The following is a 17195-nucleotide window of genomic DNA, read 5'->3' as shown; positions in this document are numbered from 1 at the left end:
TATTGTACACGTTAAAACATTCAGACATGCATAGGCCAGGTAGACATGGGCAGTAAGGGCAATCATAGAGTCCCTACCTACTCTTTTATAGCAGACTCTACACTTTTTCTGGATTGACTTTTTGTGGGCTGTGGGGGGGATTCTACAGCGGAAGTTTCCTACAGTGTCTTTAGACATCTTTAGATTGCAATGACGAGGAATTAGAGGGATACTTTTTTTATTTTTTTTCACTCTCCCAACTACCAGCATAAGTGCCCAAAAACTCCTCATTTCAGTTCTGTCAGTGGGGTATCACATATTATTCCTGCTGTAGTGATAATCAGGATTGGCAGCAAGGTATTGGCTAGCATACAAATTAGTTTGCCGAGCCATAAGCTCAAACATACCATGCGTCATAAACAGGCTAGAATTATTTTCTGAATTACAATGGTCAACTCTTGTTGTGATGCCAAGTGCTCCCAAAATGGGGGTATTTCAGGGGCACTTCGATTTGGTGGTACCCAGTTATGTTCAGAAACAGTGCAGCATTCTGAACTCCTCCTGGATGGTGTTACGGTGGGAGCACCATCACCAGAAGGCTCGTTTAGGGGCGTAAGCCACTTCTGCAGAGTAGTAACAGGCCATGGCGACTTTTTAAAGGGCTACAATAATTATTTCCCTACACACACTCCCTCAACCCACCCCCAATTCCCACTTCCACCCACAGAACCCTAGAAACAAAACCCAAACATGAAAATGAACAACTGATCGCAGAATAAGCGCGATCAGTGTTATTTATTTATTTATTTAAACTAAAGTTGTGTGGGGGGGGGGGGGGGGGGAAGGTCCAAGTAGGTAACATATAACACTCTGATACACTATACAGTGATCAGATTTCTGGAAGGAAATTAAAACAGTGGAGCGCTTATGTTACATAAAAGTGCAAAAATTTGTGCATAACAAAGTGCATTAAAGTAGCACTTATCTGATAATCCAATTGGATATATATCCGTCTTTTGTGTGTACCTTTACATACAAATACTGTGCATGTAGTGTAAAACCTTAAATAACAATAAGTGGTTTGGAGTTCGAATGTAACACTCACATTTTACTGAGCTGTAGAACCTAGCTCTGGTATGAAGAACCAGTTGATCCGTTATGGGCGACCACTCTCCTTTTCAATACTGCACTGTCAGTTAATCCCAGAGTATCTCAGTATAAGGAAAATAGATAATATAGTGAAGTTCCACTTGACAGAAGTATTATAGCGATGATACTTATACAGGGAGTGCAGAATTATTAGGCAAGTTGTATTTTTGAGGATTAATTTTATTATTGAACAACAACCATGTTCTCAATGAACCCAAAAAACTCATTAATATCAAAGCTGAATATTTTTGGAAGTAGTTTTTAGTTTGTTTTTAGTTATAGCTATTTTAGGGTGATATCTGTGTGTGCAGGTGACTATTACTGTGCATAATTATTAGGCAACTTAACAAAAAACAAAAAAATACCCATTTCAATTATTTATTTTTACCAGTGAAACCAGTATAGCATCTCAACATTCACAAATATACATTTCTGACATTCAAAAACATAACAAAAACAAATCAGTGACCAATATAGCCACCTTTCTTTGCAAGGACACTCAAAAGCCTGCCATCCATGGATTCTGTCAGTGTTTTGATCTGTTCACCATCAACATTGCGTGCAGCGGCAACCACAGCCTCCCAGACACTGTTCAGAGAGGTGTACTGTTTTCCCTCCTTGTAAATCTCACATTTGATGATGGACCACAGGTTCTCAATGGGGTTCAGATCAGGTGAACAAGGAGGCCATGTCATTAGATTTTCTTCTTTTATACCCTTTCTTGCCAGCCACGCTGTGGAGTACTTGGACGCGTGTGATGGAGCATTGTCCTGCATGAAAATCATGTTTTTCTTGAAGGATGCAGACTACCGTATATACTCGAGTATAAGCCGAGTTTTTCAGCCCATTTTTTGGGCTGAAAAACCCCAACTCGGCTTATACTCGAGTCAAGGTCTGTATTATGGCAATTTGCATTGCCATAATACAGACTGGGGGGAGAGGGGGGCTGGCAGAGCTGTAACTTACCTGTTCTGCAGCTCCTGTCAGCTCTCTCCTCCTCTGCGCCGTCCGTTCTGCTCTTCTGTCAGCTTACACTGGAAGTCTCGCGAGAGCCGCGGCTCTCGCGAGACTTACAGTGTAAGCTGACAGAAGAGCAGAACGGACGGCGCAGAGGAGGAGAGAGCTGACAGGAGCTGCAGAACAGGTAAGTTACAGCTCTGCCAGCCCCCCTCTCCCATCCACTGAACTGCCACTGGACCACCAGGGAAGGAGAGCCCCCCTCCCTGCCATATATCAAGCAGGGAGGGGGGACGAAAAAAAAAAAAATATAAATAAAAAGAAATAATATGGGGGGGGGGGGGGTATAAGGGCCACTATGGGAGGGAGGGGGTGGGTTAAGGACCACTATGGGAGGGAGGGGGTGGGTTAAGGACCACTATGGGAGGGAGGGGGGTATAAGGACCGCTATTGGAGGGAGGGGGGGTATAAGGACCACTATGGGAGGGAGGGGGGTATAAGGACCACTATGGGAGGGAGGGGGGGATAAGGACCACTATGGGAGGGAGGGGGGGGGATAAGGACCACTATTGGAGGGAGGGGGGGGATAAGGACCACTATGGGAGGGAGGGGGGGGATAAGGACCACTATTGGAGGGAGGGGGGATAAGGACCACTATGGGAGGGAGGGGGTGGGATAAGGACCACTATGGGAGGGAGGGGGTGGGATAAGGACCACTATGGGAGGGAGGGGGGTATAAGGACCACTATGGAAGGGAGGGGGGGTATATGGACCACTATGGGAGGGATGGGGGGGATAAGGAACACTATGGGAGGGAGAAGGGGGATAAGGACCACTATGAGAGGGAGGGGGTGGGATAAGGACCACTATGGGAGGGGAGGGGGAAGTAAGGACCACTAGGGGAGGGGAGGGTAAGGACCACTAGGGGAGGGGTGAGTCAGGACCACTGGGGGGGGGTGAAGGAACACGGGGGTGGGGAGGTAAGGACCACTAAGGGAGGAGGAGGGGAAGTCAGGACATATGGGGGGGGGAGGGGGCGGCACATTTTTTTTGCCTATGGCGGCAAATATCCTTGCACCGGCCCTGCACACACTGCATTCACACACTGCATTCATACACACACACACTGCATTCATGCACACACACACTGCATTCATGCACACACACGCTGCACTCATACACACACGCTGCACTCATACACACACGCTGCACTCATACACACATACGCACACACTGCATTCATTATACACACACTGTAAATAAATATTCAATTAATATATTTTTTTTAGGATCTAATTTTATTTAGAAATTTACCAGTAGCTGCTGCATTTCCCACCCTAGTCTTATACTCGAGTCAATAAGTTTTCCCAGTTTTTTGGGATAAAATTAGGGGCCTCGGCTTATATTCGGGTCGGCTTATACTCGAGTATATACGGTACTTCCTGTACCACTGCTTGAAGAAGGTGTCTTCCAGAAACTGGGAGTTGAACTTGACTCCATCCTCAACCCGAAAAGGCCCCACAAGCTCATCTTTGATGATACCAGCCCAAACCAGTACTCCACCTCCACCTTGCTGGCGTCTGAGTCGGACTGGAGCTCTCTGCCCTTTACCATTCCATCCATCTGGCCCATCAAGACTCACTCTCATTTCATCAGTCCATAAAACCTTAGAAAAATCAGTCTTGAGATATTTCTTGGCCCAGTCTTGACGTTTCAGCTTGTGTGTCTTGTTCAGTGGTGGTCGTCTTTCAGCCTTTCTTACCTTGGCCATGTCTCTGAGTATTGCACACCTTGTGCTTTCGGGCACTCCAGTGATGTTGCAGCTCTGAAATATGGCCAAACTGGTGGCAAGTGGCATCTTGGCAGCTGCACGCTTGACTTTTCTCAGTTCATGGGCAGTTATTTTGCGTCTTGGTTTCTCCACACGCTTCTTGCGACCCTGTTGACTATTTTGAATGAAACGCTTGATTGTTCGATGATCACGCTTCAGAAGCTTTGCAATTTTAAGAGTGCTGCATCCCTCTGCAAGATATCTCACTATTTTTTTTACTTTTCAGAGCCTGTCAAGTCCTTCTTTTGACCCATTTTGCCAAAGGAAAGGAGGTTGCCTAATAATTATGCACACCTGATATAGGGTGTTGATGTCATTAGACCACACCCCTTCTCATTACAGAGATGCACATCAGCTAATATGCTTAATTGGTAGTAGGCTTTCGAGCCTATACAGCTTGGAGTAAGACAACATGCATAAAGAGGATGATGTGGTCAAAATACTCATTTGCCTAATAATTCTGCACGCAGTGTAATACTCACAAGTGTAGAGCTTTTCTTTTTCCTTTACACAGTGATTGCTTTTCATTTCAGTAGCGTGACAATTGGTGTATAATTGTTAATTGCTCTAATGTAAAAATAATCTCTTGTTTCATGCCAGCCTGCATATAGTTGTATATTTCACGCAAATCTGCAATCTGTTTGCTACAATGGTGTCCTGATTGAACTTCGCCTTAGAGAACACTCATGTAAACATCATATACCTAGCATGATTCTATTTACACAATGCTCATCATGTCTTGTCTCTTTTCTAAGACTCAATGTTTGCCTATACTACCAAATAGGCATGTTTTCCTAGCTTATTTTCCTCTGTTTTGCTATTTTTTTTTTATTTTAAACAATATATCTAGGAGTTTACTCCATCGTGCTTCGATACTCTTGATTTGTGATCAATTGCCGTAACTTCTTTTCTTTTTTCTGTGCTGCCTGATTCATATGCCTCCATAAAGAAAGATTGACCCAAAATAAAAAGAAAATGTGTTATAATAAATGATTTGCTGCCATAATGATTTCATTTCCAGTAAATATAGGTAACGATACCTTCAGCACGCTTATATCTACAATAATTACCTGATTTCAAAGGAAGGATATGTTGTAACTGTTGAGGCCTAACATGATAGGATTTAACACATTGAGTGATCCAAAGTAATATATATCAATGAAAATAGTGATACAAAATTGCTGACTTTGTGCTTCTTCAAAAAATATCCAAATACTATATGGTGAAACAAAACTGCCCCAAATATCTAGTATAGCAGTTTGTCTATAATCAGGTTACACCTCACCATAAAAAAATATATGTTTCAAGAATGCAACATTTGATTTGTGTTATGGTAAACTATACATTTGTTTCTTTGTTTTATTTTTATATCAATAGTCAACAAGGGACTGTCTGTTTGAAATGGTTCAATTGCATTTTTTTTTTTTAGTCCCAAACATCCATATGCCCCGCTTGTGATCACTCCAGAATGGATTGACCTAATTGGGTATCGCACTTGCATGCCGCCGTGATTCTCAGATGGGAGCTCCCGTAATATGTCAAATGTCATGCCGGAGCTGCTGTATTATTGCACAAGGCGTATGAAGTAAACGCGGGTCTTGACCTGGGTGGCTTACTTTCAGTGACAGTTCGGTGCAGTCGGTTCATAACGTGCTGTAGAACCAGGGCCGGCTTTAACCGCTTAAGGACACAAGACATGTGTGACATGTCATGATTCCATTTTATTCCAGAAGATTGGTCCTTAAGGGGTTAAGGGAGTGTGCATTGTGTGACTGTACAGAGCGCAGGGGCAGCTGACATAGCTTGCATATGCAGGGGCAGAGTTTCAAAAGCTGGTCGCAAATAAGGGAGGTGGGATGGAGCTAAATTTGCTGTGGGCAGAGCTAAATGGGCAGAAGGGCAGAGCTAAATGGGCAGCAGGGCAGAGCTAAATGGGCAGCGGAGAGGAGATAAATGCAGGAAGGATCCCTGCTCCCCCAAAAACTATACCAGGACTGCAGAGCCTCTACTTCTCCCCCAGTGCCTATAATGGAAAGAGGTAACTGTCTATATGACTGTCTTTAAGTGTGTGTGACTGACTGTCTGCCTGTAACTGTGACTATCTGCTTGTGATTATGTGAGTGGCTGTCTGCCTGTCACTGTGTGTGTGTGACTGTCTGTAACTGTGTGTTATTGTCTGCCTGTAACTGTTTGTGTGTGACTGTGTATGTGACTGTAACTGTGTGTGTGATTGTAACTGTGTGTGACTGTCTGTTTGTAACTGTGCTATGACTGTTTGCCTGTAACTGTGAGTGACTCTATACCTGTAACTGTTTGCCTGTAGCTGTGTGTAAGTGACTAAGTGTGTGTGCCTATAACACTGTGAATGTGACTGGCTGCCTGTAACTGTGTGAGTGTATCTGTCTGCCTGTGAATGTTTGTGTGAGTTCCTGTAACTGTGTGTGTGTGACTGTCTGCCTATGCATAACTGGTTGCATGAAACTGTGTGTGTGTGAGTGTCTGCTTGAAACTGTGTGTGTGACTGTCTACTTGTGACTGTGTGTGACTGTCTGCCTGTGACTGTGTGTGTGGGACTGCCTGTCTGTAATTGTGTGTGTGACTTTCTGAATGTCACTGTGTGTGTGATTGTCTGCCTGTAACTTTGTGTTACTCTCTGCCTGTGACTGTATGTGGCTGTCTGTAACTGTGTGTGACTGTCCCAGACCTGTAACTGTCTGGGTTACTGCCAGTCTATATGAGTCTAATTGTCTGCCAGTAACTGAGTGAGTGTGTCTGTCTGTCTGCCTGTGACTGTGTGTGTGTGACTGTCTGTAACTGTGTGTTATTGTCTGCCTGTAACTCTTTGTGTGTGACTGTTTGCCTGAAACTGTATGTGACACACTATGTGTGTGTGTGTGTATCTGTTTGTAATTATTTATTTATTTTATTTATTTATAAAATATTTTACCAGGAAAGATACATTGAGATTTCTCTCGTTTTCAAGTATGTCCTGGGTAATTGTGTTATGACTGTCTGCCTGTAACTGTTTGTGGCTGTCTACCTGTATCTGTCTGCCTGTGGGTTACTGCCTGCCTATAACAATGTCAGTGTTACTGTCTGCCTGTGACTGTGTGTGTGACTTTCTGTAACTGTGTGTGACTCTCTGCCTGTAACTGTGTGTGTGACTGTATGCCTGTGACTGTGCGTGACTGTCTGCTTGTAACTGTTAGTATCTGACTGTCTGCTGGTGTGTGACTGTCTGCCTATAACTCTGTGTCTGCCTATATAACTGTGTGCGTGACTGTAACTATGTGTGTGTGTGTCTGTCTGTTTGTAACTGTGTTATGACTGTCTACTTGTAACTGTGTGGGGCTGTCTACCTGTAACTGTCTGCCTGTGGGTTGCTGGCTGCCTGTAACCTGTAGTTTATAATTCACAGATGCCTTCCACCTAAATATAAGTCCATCAGCTATAAAGTTGCCATCTAATCTCATAGTTAGTAAAAATATAACATTGTCAAGGGAGTGATATTCAATTGTGATATATCTGTCTGAATCTCAATTGAGATTCAGGAAACTAAATTGAGGAAACTAAATTCTAAAGCGGTTGTGTTACCAGATTCTATAGATAATGCTATTTTGCATAATCAGAATATTTAGGGATATAAAAGATATATACATAAACAGGTTGTTGATCCAAGGAAAAAACATATTGCCATTATGGAGTCAAGGAGGATTTTTTCCCTTTATGTGGCATAATTGGAAATGGGCTTTTTTCTTTTTTAATTCTTTATTTGTGCAGTGGTGATACATGAGAACATAAATATATCAGTTGCACGTATAAACAAAGAGAGAAGACATGTACATATAACATATAATAAGTAATGTCTGGCTAAACTGCACTTTTTTTTATAGAGACAAAGTAGATGTCAGGATTGGGGTTCCCCCCTTGTTCCAATCCTCATATTCTCGATGAGTCTCAGCATTGGGCTGCAGCTGTTTCCACCTCTGTGCTGCCTTGCTCTGAAGCAAGGTCGCGTAGTATGGCTGTATTGAGTGAAGGCGTGAGGAAGAGTTATGTCCGCTCACTGCTTCTCCAACTTGCTATGGTGTCTCCACCATGTTCTGCCCTCTGCTCCGTCTCGAGAGACCTTTAGAAGTGTGGGTGGTCACTGCTGCTAGGGCCGACAGCTTCTCCCAAACGGCGTCGAAATTCAGTGTTAAGCGATCCTGCAGATTCCATTCCTCACCGCCTGAATCTGTGTACATGATAGTCACCATTGCGCTTGCTACAATTGGGCTTCCCCCCCCCCCCCTTCATTCGGATTAACAGCATAAAAGAATGGGCTGCAGCGTTGAATTTGATGGACTTTATTTTATTTGTTTTCAACTTAGACAACCATGTAATTAGACAAAACATTACTCACCAGCATTGCAATTTCTTAATGAAAACGTAGACCTAATAAACAAGGAAGAATATTTCTACCATGCCAGGTGCAGTCCCCACTGTCTAATAAATCAAAGGTAATATTTTTTCTCAACCAAACTCTGGCAAATTATAAACTGTTAATTTGAGAGAGTTTGGGACACATAAAGAATACAACATGTATTTTCATTTATTTATTCAAGTCTTTACAATCACCTATTATATCAGAATTACACACATGATATTAAAATACATTTCACAGAACATTAATCACACATTAAGGCAATATTATTATAGATAGACAATGAAAAAAATAGCTTGAGGGGAATAAAAATATCAGTGTTCAATCTGAGCAGCATAAAATGAAATGACATGTTTAGATTTTTATGTCTCCATTTTTGATATTTTATGGTGCATTTCTCCCAGTAAACACTATTGATGTATATGGTTTTGTCAAAGCAGAAGAGTGTATTAAATCTTATATCGCTGAGTGAGCAAGGTAATATGTGCTGTCATTTTGAATAATTATTGTTTACCTTTTATCCTCAATCTAAATATATCAGCTTTTCCTTTTATTTTCCCTGTATGTGGATTTGCTTTCATTTTGAAAAAGTGAGTCCACATTGACTTTAGTAGTGGACTCTTCTTGTGAACTTAATTAGAGTCTGGGACTTACATGGTGTAATTTTTGTTATACATTTGGGAGTCTAGCCAACTCCTTGGTTTTGGTTCGTATAGGTTATTCTATCTATCTAGTCCACTGGCAATCCTCTGTGAGTAATTACTCTATAGTGGACAACAAACAGCAACACACTTTATTTTGGTTCATAAACAGAAGGAATAGCAGTTCTCCAAATAACAGATAAACAACAGTGACCAATCAGGGACATGAGATGCCCAGTGGAAAGTTAAATCAGTTAGAACATGGTAGATCTCAAACAATAGAGAGCCTATGGAAAACAGGTAATTCAATTACAGGTACACCAGACAACAGACAGTGTTATTAAAACTATCAAAATCTAACTAACAGAAGGCATCAGTAATATGTAATTCAAAAGGGGGGAAACAATGAATCCAATTAACAGACCCCACTCTCTCTCACTAATTGTGTACAGTGGGTGTGCCTGTACTGCAGGGGGTGAAACATCAACCATTGTCTCTGAGTTGTTTACTGTGACACAATGTAGTCCTGCAGAGTCTGCTTTACCTTTAGCATTCTGCTTTGTACATAAAGCAAAAGAGAACATAGTTATGGTCCGTGACATGCAAAACAAGGGACAACATAGGCTTGACACGATGACAGATCAGTCAATTACAGTTAATATTTGTTTTCTATATATTCTTTGTTAAAGAGGAATACTGAGTTTTCCTTAAAGATAGCGCAATTTAAATGTATACATTAGAACAACAGATTACTACGGAAGATCTCTAGAATATGGCAGTCCTGATGGTTCTTCCTTACACCCGTGTTTTGCTATTAGCGTTAAAGTGTACCTGCTTTGAAAAAAATTACTTAAATAAAAAATGACTTAACAAAAATCGCTCCATACATTACAAAGATACATCACGCGTTCAATGTAAAATATAAAGATTTACTCTATTTTGAACTCTATAGCACTGTGGTTGTATGGGTGAAGAGCAGAGGGACCTACTGTGGGAGGTCTTTTACTGCTCTCCCTTGTCAGTCAATGCCTCGGCACATTAAGACATTGATTGACAGCTGGGAGAAAAAACTATTTTTAAATAGTTTTTTTCCCCGTAACCTATACATTTGCTAGAAAAACTGCTAGTACAATGTATAAATAAAATCTTATGCTCAGTCTAATGACCATAAGTGGGGCATAACTGGTGCCCTTTAAGCCCAGCCACCCCTGAGGACCAGTAAAATAACACCTCTATCCATCTATATTTCTTAATTCCTAAATATGACCTGTAATAAAGTTCTGTGTGTTGGGCCTGGCTGTATCCTGATCTTACATCAGAGCTTCTGCTGAGAAATGGATGTCCTAGGTGTGCCACACAACTTCATTTTTTCTGTGTTTGTTTGGAATTCAGATCAGGTGTCTTTTGTGTTGAGCACCCCACCCATCCACTCTAAGTTCCCCTTTGGAGCAGACTACAAGAAAGAATAATTTGAGAAGAGTCTCCGGTAGCAAGTTTAAGAAAAGAGTATTGCAGTTAGCATGTTTATCTCCCATGAATATTGCAGTTAGCCTGTTTATCTCACAGAGACCTGAGCAACACGGACAGAGCAAAGAGGAGCAGTCCGTGTGAGAGAGCAGGACTAATTCCTAACTAAATCAGCCAACAGACTGGACCCCAGAGAAGTCACCTTCAAGCACCATAAAAGTAGGAAACTGGAGGGTGTCTATAAAAGTGTAAATTTTGACCTGCATTTATATTTTGTGTTTGTCTGTGTCATGGCTCCCAACATTTCTGCCGGCGTGGCTGCACTCAAACATAGCAGCCACGCCGCCAGAGCTATTACAACCCTTTCCTATACCCAGTATTCCATGGTCTCATTTGTCTATAGACTTTATTGTGGAACTACCGATTTCTAAAGGCTGCAACACCATCCTTATGTTTGTTGATCGCTTTTCTAAAATGGCACACTTTGTTCCGCTCAAGAAAATACCCTCTTCCTAAGAGCTGGCTCATATTTATATACCTGAAATAATCAGATCAGATGGTATTCCACTAAATATTGTGTCAGACAGCGGTTCCCAATTTGTGGCACTGAGGAAAACTGATCTGATTTGCTACCATGGGCCGAATTAGCCAGAAATAATGCTACCCATGACTCATCTGGACATAGTCCATTTTTTCACTGCTATTGCCGCTCTCGATGACCATCTCACATGTATACGTGAGACTTGGACTAAGGTCCACATGGCTTTGGAATGCATGCTGATAAGAGGCGTGGTACCAACGCTGGTTACCAGGTGGGTGACAGGGTATGGCTCTCCACAAGTTAAACTCAAGGTTCCTATCATAAAGTTTGCACCAAAGTTTATTGGCCCCTTTTGAATAATTTGCAGGGTTAATCCTGTGTCTTATTCTCTGGCTCTCTCTGCCTCTCTGCGTACACCTAATACGTTTCATATTTCCGTACTGAAGCCCCTTATCTGCAACAGGTATACTACCCCTTCTGACCCTCCCCCTCCTTTGGTTGTTTCTGGACAGGAGGGGTATGAAGTCTCCTCTATAATCGACTCCAGATTTTCTCGAGGGTCTCTGTAGTATTTGGTTGATTGGAAGGGTTATGGGCCTGCTGATCGTTCTTGGGTTTCTGATTCTGATACATGCGGGCCGCAAAATCCGTTCCTTCCAAGCCAAATTTCCCCTCAAGCATGTCCTGCCCACCTGGTGGGTTGTCTTCAAGTGGGAGGTGCTGTCACGGCTCCCGACATCTCTGACGGCGTAGCTGCACTCAAACATAGCAGCCACGCCGTCTGAGATGTTTCAAACTTACCTTGGGCTTGGCAGTCTCCCTCCATTCCGGTCCCCAGTGGGTGCGACGTTCTCAGGAACGCCGCTCGCTGTGGATTGGACTTTTATAAGAAACTTACCTTCACTCACATCAAAATGGCGCCGACGTGCGTACGGTGTCACGTCATAGACGCGCACGCACTTTTTGGGGTCAGAGACAGCCAATTACAGCCTAAGGAGGGTTATTTAAACCCAAATTACCTTTTTTGTCAGTGCCCTGTCGTGGTTTCCACTCGCTGGTTATCTGAGAGTATGTTCCTGATTGTGTTTTTCTGGTATTTGACTTTAGCTTCGTTTTGACTTCCCTAATTTCGGGTTTCCTTGACCTCTGGCTTTCCTCATCGTTGTGTCTCATTCTGTGTCCCTGACCTCGGCAAGTATTTTGACTATTCTGCGGTACGTTAAGTTTGGCCCTTCTAAGGTCCGGTTAGACGTTATCCTTAGTCCTAGGTGTGATACTATTCTGCGTGCTGGATCAACTATAATCCTGACAGGCTGTCTCTGTGTATCTGTATGTCTATTAGATTTTCGCTGTTTTTACTGGAAGGTAATAAAAGTTAATTTTTATACAAGTCCCTCAAGTGCTATCTTGGATATATTTTTTGTATGTCTATTAGTGTGTGAATCTGTGTGTGTCTGTGTCTATCTGTATGTCTGTCAGTATGTGTGTATTTGTGTATGTCTTTGTATCGGTATATGTTGTCAGTATGTATCTGTATGATGCCAGTGTGTTTCTGTATGTTGGTGTGTCAGTGTGTATCTGTGTTGTCAGTATGTGTATTTGTGTATCTCTATGTGTGTCAGTGTGTGTATCTGTGTGTCAGTATCTGCATGTGTGTATGTGTATCACATTGTGTGTGTGTGGCAGTGTATGTGTAAATGTGCATACATCTCAGCATTCAAATGTCAACACTATACACAAATACACCTCTGTATTAAACATCAAAATTATCTATCTTTTGGCCACCCTTGCGATTGGGGGAGGGGTGCCCCAAAAATATTTTGCACCAAGGCCCTCTGTATGTTAGTTCTGCCACTGGATATTGGGGTACTGTGACGAAGTGGTGGGCTGAACAGAATATGGCCAAATTGTGTAACCAAATACCCATATTTGTTCACTAAGATGATTTTAAGTAACCTTGTAAGATTTAAAACTGTACATTTTCTTGTGTGTGCACTGTTCCTTAAGTTGTATATTATATATATTTTGTCCTTTAAGCAGCACCACTGCCGATAAACGCATGTTCCGAGTGTGTCCCATTTTCCCTTTTGAAATTTTTTTTTCAACATTTTAATTTTTTTTTTTAAATACCGTATATACTCGAGTATAAGCCGACCCGAATATAAGCCGAGGCCCCTAATTTTACCCCAAAAAACTGGGAAAACTTATTGACTCGAGTATAAGACTAGGGTGGAAAATGCAGCAGCTACTGGTAAATTTCTAAATAAAATTAGATCCTAAAAAAGTTATATTAACTGAATATTTATTTACAGTGTGTGTTTATAATGAATGCAGTGTGTGTGTGTGTATGAATGCAGTGTGTATATGAATGCTGTGTGTGTATGCAGTGTGTATATAATGAATGGAGTGCAGTGCGTGTATATGAGTGCAGTGCGTGTATATGAGTGCAGTGTGTGTATAATGAATGCAGTGCAGTGTGTGTATGAGTGCAGTGCGTGTATATGAGTGCAGTGTGTGAGTGCAGTGTGTATGTAATGAATGCAGTGTGTATGTATTAGTGCAGTGTGTGTATGAATGCAGTGTGTATATAATGAATGGAGTGCAGTGTGTGTATATGAGTGCAGTGTGTATATGAGTGCAGTGTGTGTGTATGAGTGCAGTGTGTATATATAATGAATGCAGTGCAGTGTGTGTATGAATGCAGTGTGTATATAATGAATGGAGTGCAGTGTGTGTATATGAGTGCAGTGTGTATGAGTGCAGTGTGTGTATGAGTGCAGTGTGTATGCAGTGTGTTTATAATGAATGCAGTGCAGTGTGTGTGTATATGAGTGCAGTGTGTATATAATGAATGCAGTGCAGTGTGTGTATGAGTGCTGTGTGAATGCAGTGTGTGTATGTGTGTATGTATGAATGCAGTGTGTATATATAATGAATGCAGTGCAGTGTGTGTATATAATGAATGCAGTGCAGTGTGTGTATGAGTGTGTGTATGAATGCAGTGTGTGTGAGTGCGAGTGCAGAGCATTGGTGGGGGTGGGCATTTTATTAATTATTATTATTTAATTATTACTGTAATATATATATTTTTTAATGTTGTTATTATTATTATTTTTTTTTAATATTATTTTTTAAATTTATTTTTTCGTCCCCCCTCCCTGCTTGTTAGCTGGCCAGGGAGGGGGGCTCTCACTCCCTGGTGGTCCAGTGGATGGGCTGTAGGAGGGGGGCTGTCAAGTAGCTGTAACTTACCTTCACCGCAGCTCCTGTCAGCTCCCTTCTCTCTCCTCCGTCCGTGCAGCTTCCAGGTCAGCTTCCTCTGCAACTCTCGCGGCCGCGCGGAGCGTTGCCACGGTAACCCGTGGCAACGCTCTGACCCCGCGGCTCTCGCGAGAGTTGCAGAGGAAGCTGACCTGGGAGCTGCACGGACGGAGGAGAGAGAAGGGAGCTGACAGGAGCTGCGGTGAAGGTAAGTTACAGCTTCCTGACAGCCCCCGGTCCTTGTCTGTATTATGGCAATGAAAATTGCCATAATACAGACAACTGACTCGAGTATAAGACGAGTGAGTGTTTTTCAGCACAAAAAATGTGCTGAAAAACTCGTCTTATACTCGAGTATATACGGTAAGTACATATGTTAGTTTTAAACAATCTGATTCTAAAGGAGTGAATATAGAAGTAAAAGAAGGGGAGCGGTTAAGGATAGGGGTTTAGTGTAACACCCTCATCCCGTACCTAACCCACAAAAAAAGGTCACCTAGACTGGAAAAGTAGGGGATTGTCAGGATTGGGACAGGGATCCAACACGCAGAGTACAAACAGTAGCCAGATACGTATACCGGACCTTAGAATGGCCGGACTAACGTAAGTAGTACAGTATAGAATGGTCAAAGACAAGCCGAGGTCGAGGGTAACAGAAGACAGGTAAGCGAGAGACAAGCCGAATCAAGGGTAACAGAGATAAGCAGAGTAAGGTAAACAAGCCGGGTCAAAACCAAAAGGGATAATAGAATACACAAGCACTGAGTGACAAGAACAAGCTAGAACCACGACAGGGCAATGAGCTAATGAAAGAAGCTCTGTTAAATACCCTGTTCAGAGCAGTAACCACGCCTCCGAGGCGTCTTGATTGGTCCTGCAGCAATTGACTGACAGGTCGTTCCGGGGGAGTGTCCTGATGACTACTTCCTGCCTAGATGCTGTAAAAGGCAGTCACTCCCTCGCGGCCGGCCTAGCATGACCGTATAGACCGCGGGGAAGGGAGCCATCAGACCGTCTGGATGGAGGAACAGCTAAGTCTCTACCTCTTTCGGAGGTAGAGACCACAGGTACCCTGACAGTACCCCCCCTCTCAGATACGCCCACCGGGCGGAATGAACCGGGACGAGATGGGAAGCGAGAGTGATACGCCCTGCGGAGACGGGGAGCATGAACATCCTCCTGAGGTACCCAACTCCTCTCCTCAGGACCATATCCCTTCCAATCAACCAGATATTGTACTCTCCCCCGGGAGATTCGAGAATCAGTAATAGAGTTAACCTCATACTCCTCCTGACCCTCCACCTGAACGGAGCGAGGAGGGGCTATTGTGGAGGAAAATCTGTTACATATGAGTGGTTTCAGCAATGAAACGTGAAACGAGTTCGGGATGCGTAAGGTATTAGGAAGAGCTAAACGATACGCAACTGGATTGATACGGGTCAGCACCCTGTAGGGTCCAATATAACGAGGAGCGAACTTCATGGATGGCACTTTTAAACGGATGTTCCTCGTGCTCAGCCATACCCTATCACCTGGAACAAAGACCGGAGCCGCCCTTCTACGTTTATCAGCGTGTTTCTTAACCAACATAGAGTTGTGCACAAGGATTTGTCGAGTTTGATCCCACAACTTCCTCAAATTGGCAACATGAACATCAACCGACGGCACCCCCTGGGAAGGAGAATCCGAAGGAAGAATAGACGGATGAAAACCATAATTCATGAAGAAGGGGCTTGAATGAGTAGAATCGCAAACGAGATTGTTGTGTGCAAACTCCGCCCAAGGAATCAAACCGACCCAATCGTCCTGGTGTTCTGAAACGAAACAACGTAGATATTGTTCAACTTTTTGGTTAGTGCGTTCAGCAGCTCCATTGGACTGAGGATGATAGGCAGAGGAGAAATTCAATTTGATGCCTAGTTGGGAGCAGAATGATCTCCAAAAACGGGAAACAAATTGGGAGCCTCTGTCAGAGACAATTTGGGAAGGTATCCCATGCAACCGGAAAATCTCCCTGGCGAATATCTCCGCTAATTCGGGCGAAGATGGGAGTTTAGGTAAGGGAATGAAGTGAGCCATTTTAGTAAATCTGTCTACCACAGTGAGGATGACAGTCTGCTTTTTAGAGATAGGCAAATCAACAATGAAGTCCATTGCCAGACAGGACCAAGGCTTTTCAGGAACCTCTAAAGGGTGCAGAAATCCGCATGGCAGCGAATGGGGTAGCTTGGTCTTGGTACAAACTTCACATGCCCCAATGAATTCTTTAATATCCTTGCGTAAGTCAGGCCACCAAAAATCTTTAGAGACCAGCGCATAAGTCTTGCGGATACCAGGATGCCCAGCCACCTTGCTGTTATGGAGGCAGCGTAGCACCTCCAGTTGGAGAGCGGCAGGAACGAAGTGTCGATCCCCAGGAGTCTGTTTGGGTGCCAAATGCTGAAACTTCATGATCTCAGAAAGCAATGGAGAGTGAATCCTGAGATTCGTGTTCGCGATGATATTCCCCTTAGGAACTATGGAGGACAGAAGTGGTTCAGTTATAGTGGATGGTTCATATTGACGAGACAAAGCATCGGCTTTAGAGTTCTTAGAACCAGGTCTATACGTAAGTACATAATTAAAGTGAGTGAGGAACAAAGCCCAGCGAGCCTGCCTGGCGGACAAGCGCTTAGCCTCCCCAATATAAGACAAGTTCTTATGATCCGTTAGGATAGTAACAGGGTGTAGTGTCCCCTCCAGTAAATGTCTCCACTCCTTTAAAGCCTTAATGACCGCTAAGAGTTCCCTCTCCCCGATGTCATATCTGCTCTCAGGCCCAGAAATTTTTTTAGAGAAGAAACCACAAGGGTGTAACGGTTTATCCACCCCTATCCTTTGAGACAGAACAGCCCCAACTCCTGTCTCAGAAGCATCGACCTCGAGCAGGAAAGGCAGAGTCGT

This window comes from Pelobates fuscus, chromosome 1 (assembly GCF_036172605.1).
Source record: "Pelobates fuscus isolate aPelFus1 chromosome 1, aPelFus1.pri, whole genome shotgun sequence".
Lineage (NCBI taxonomy): Eukaryota > Metazoa > Chordata > Amphibia > Anura > Pelobatidae > Pelobates > Pelobates fuscus.
Note: the sequence above shows the minus strand (reverse complement) of the source record.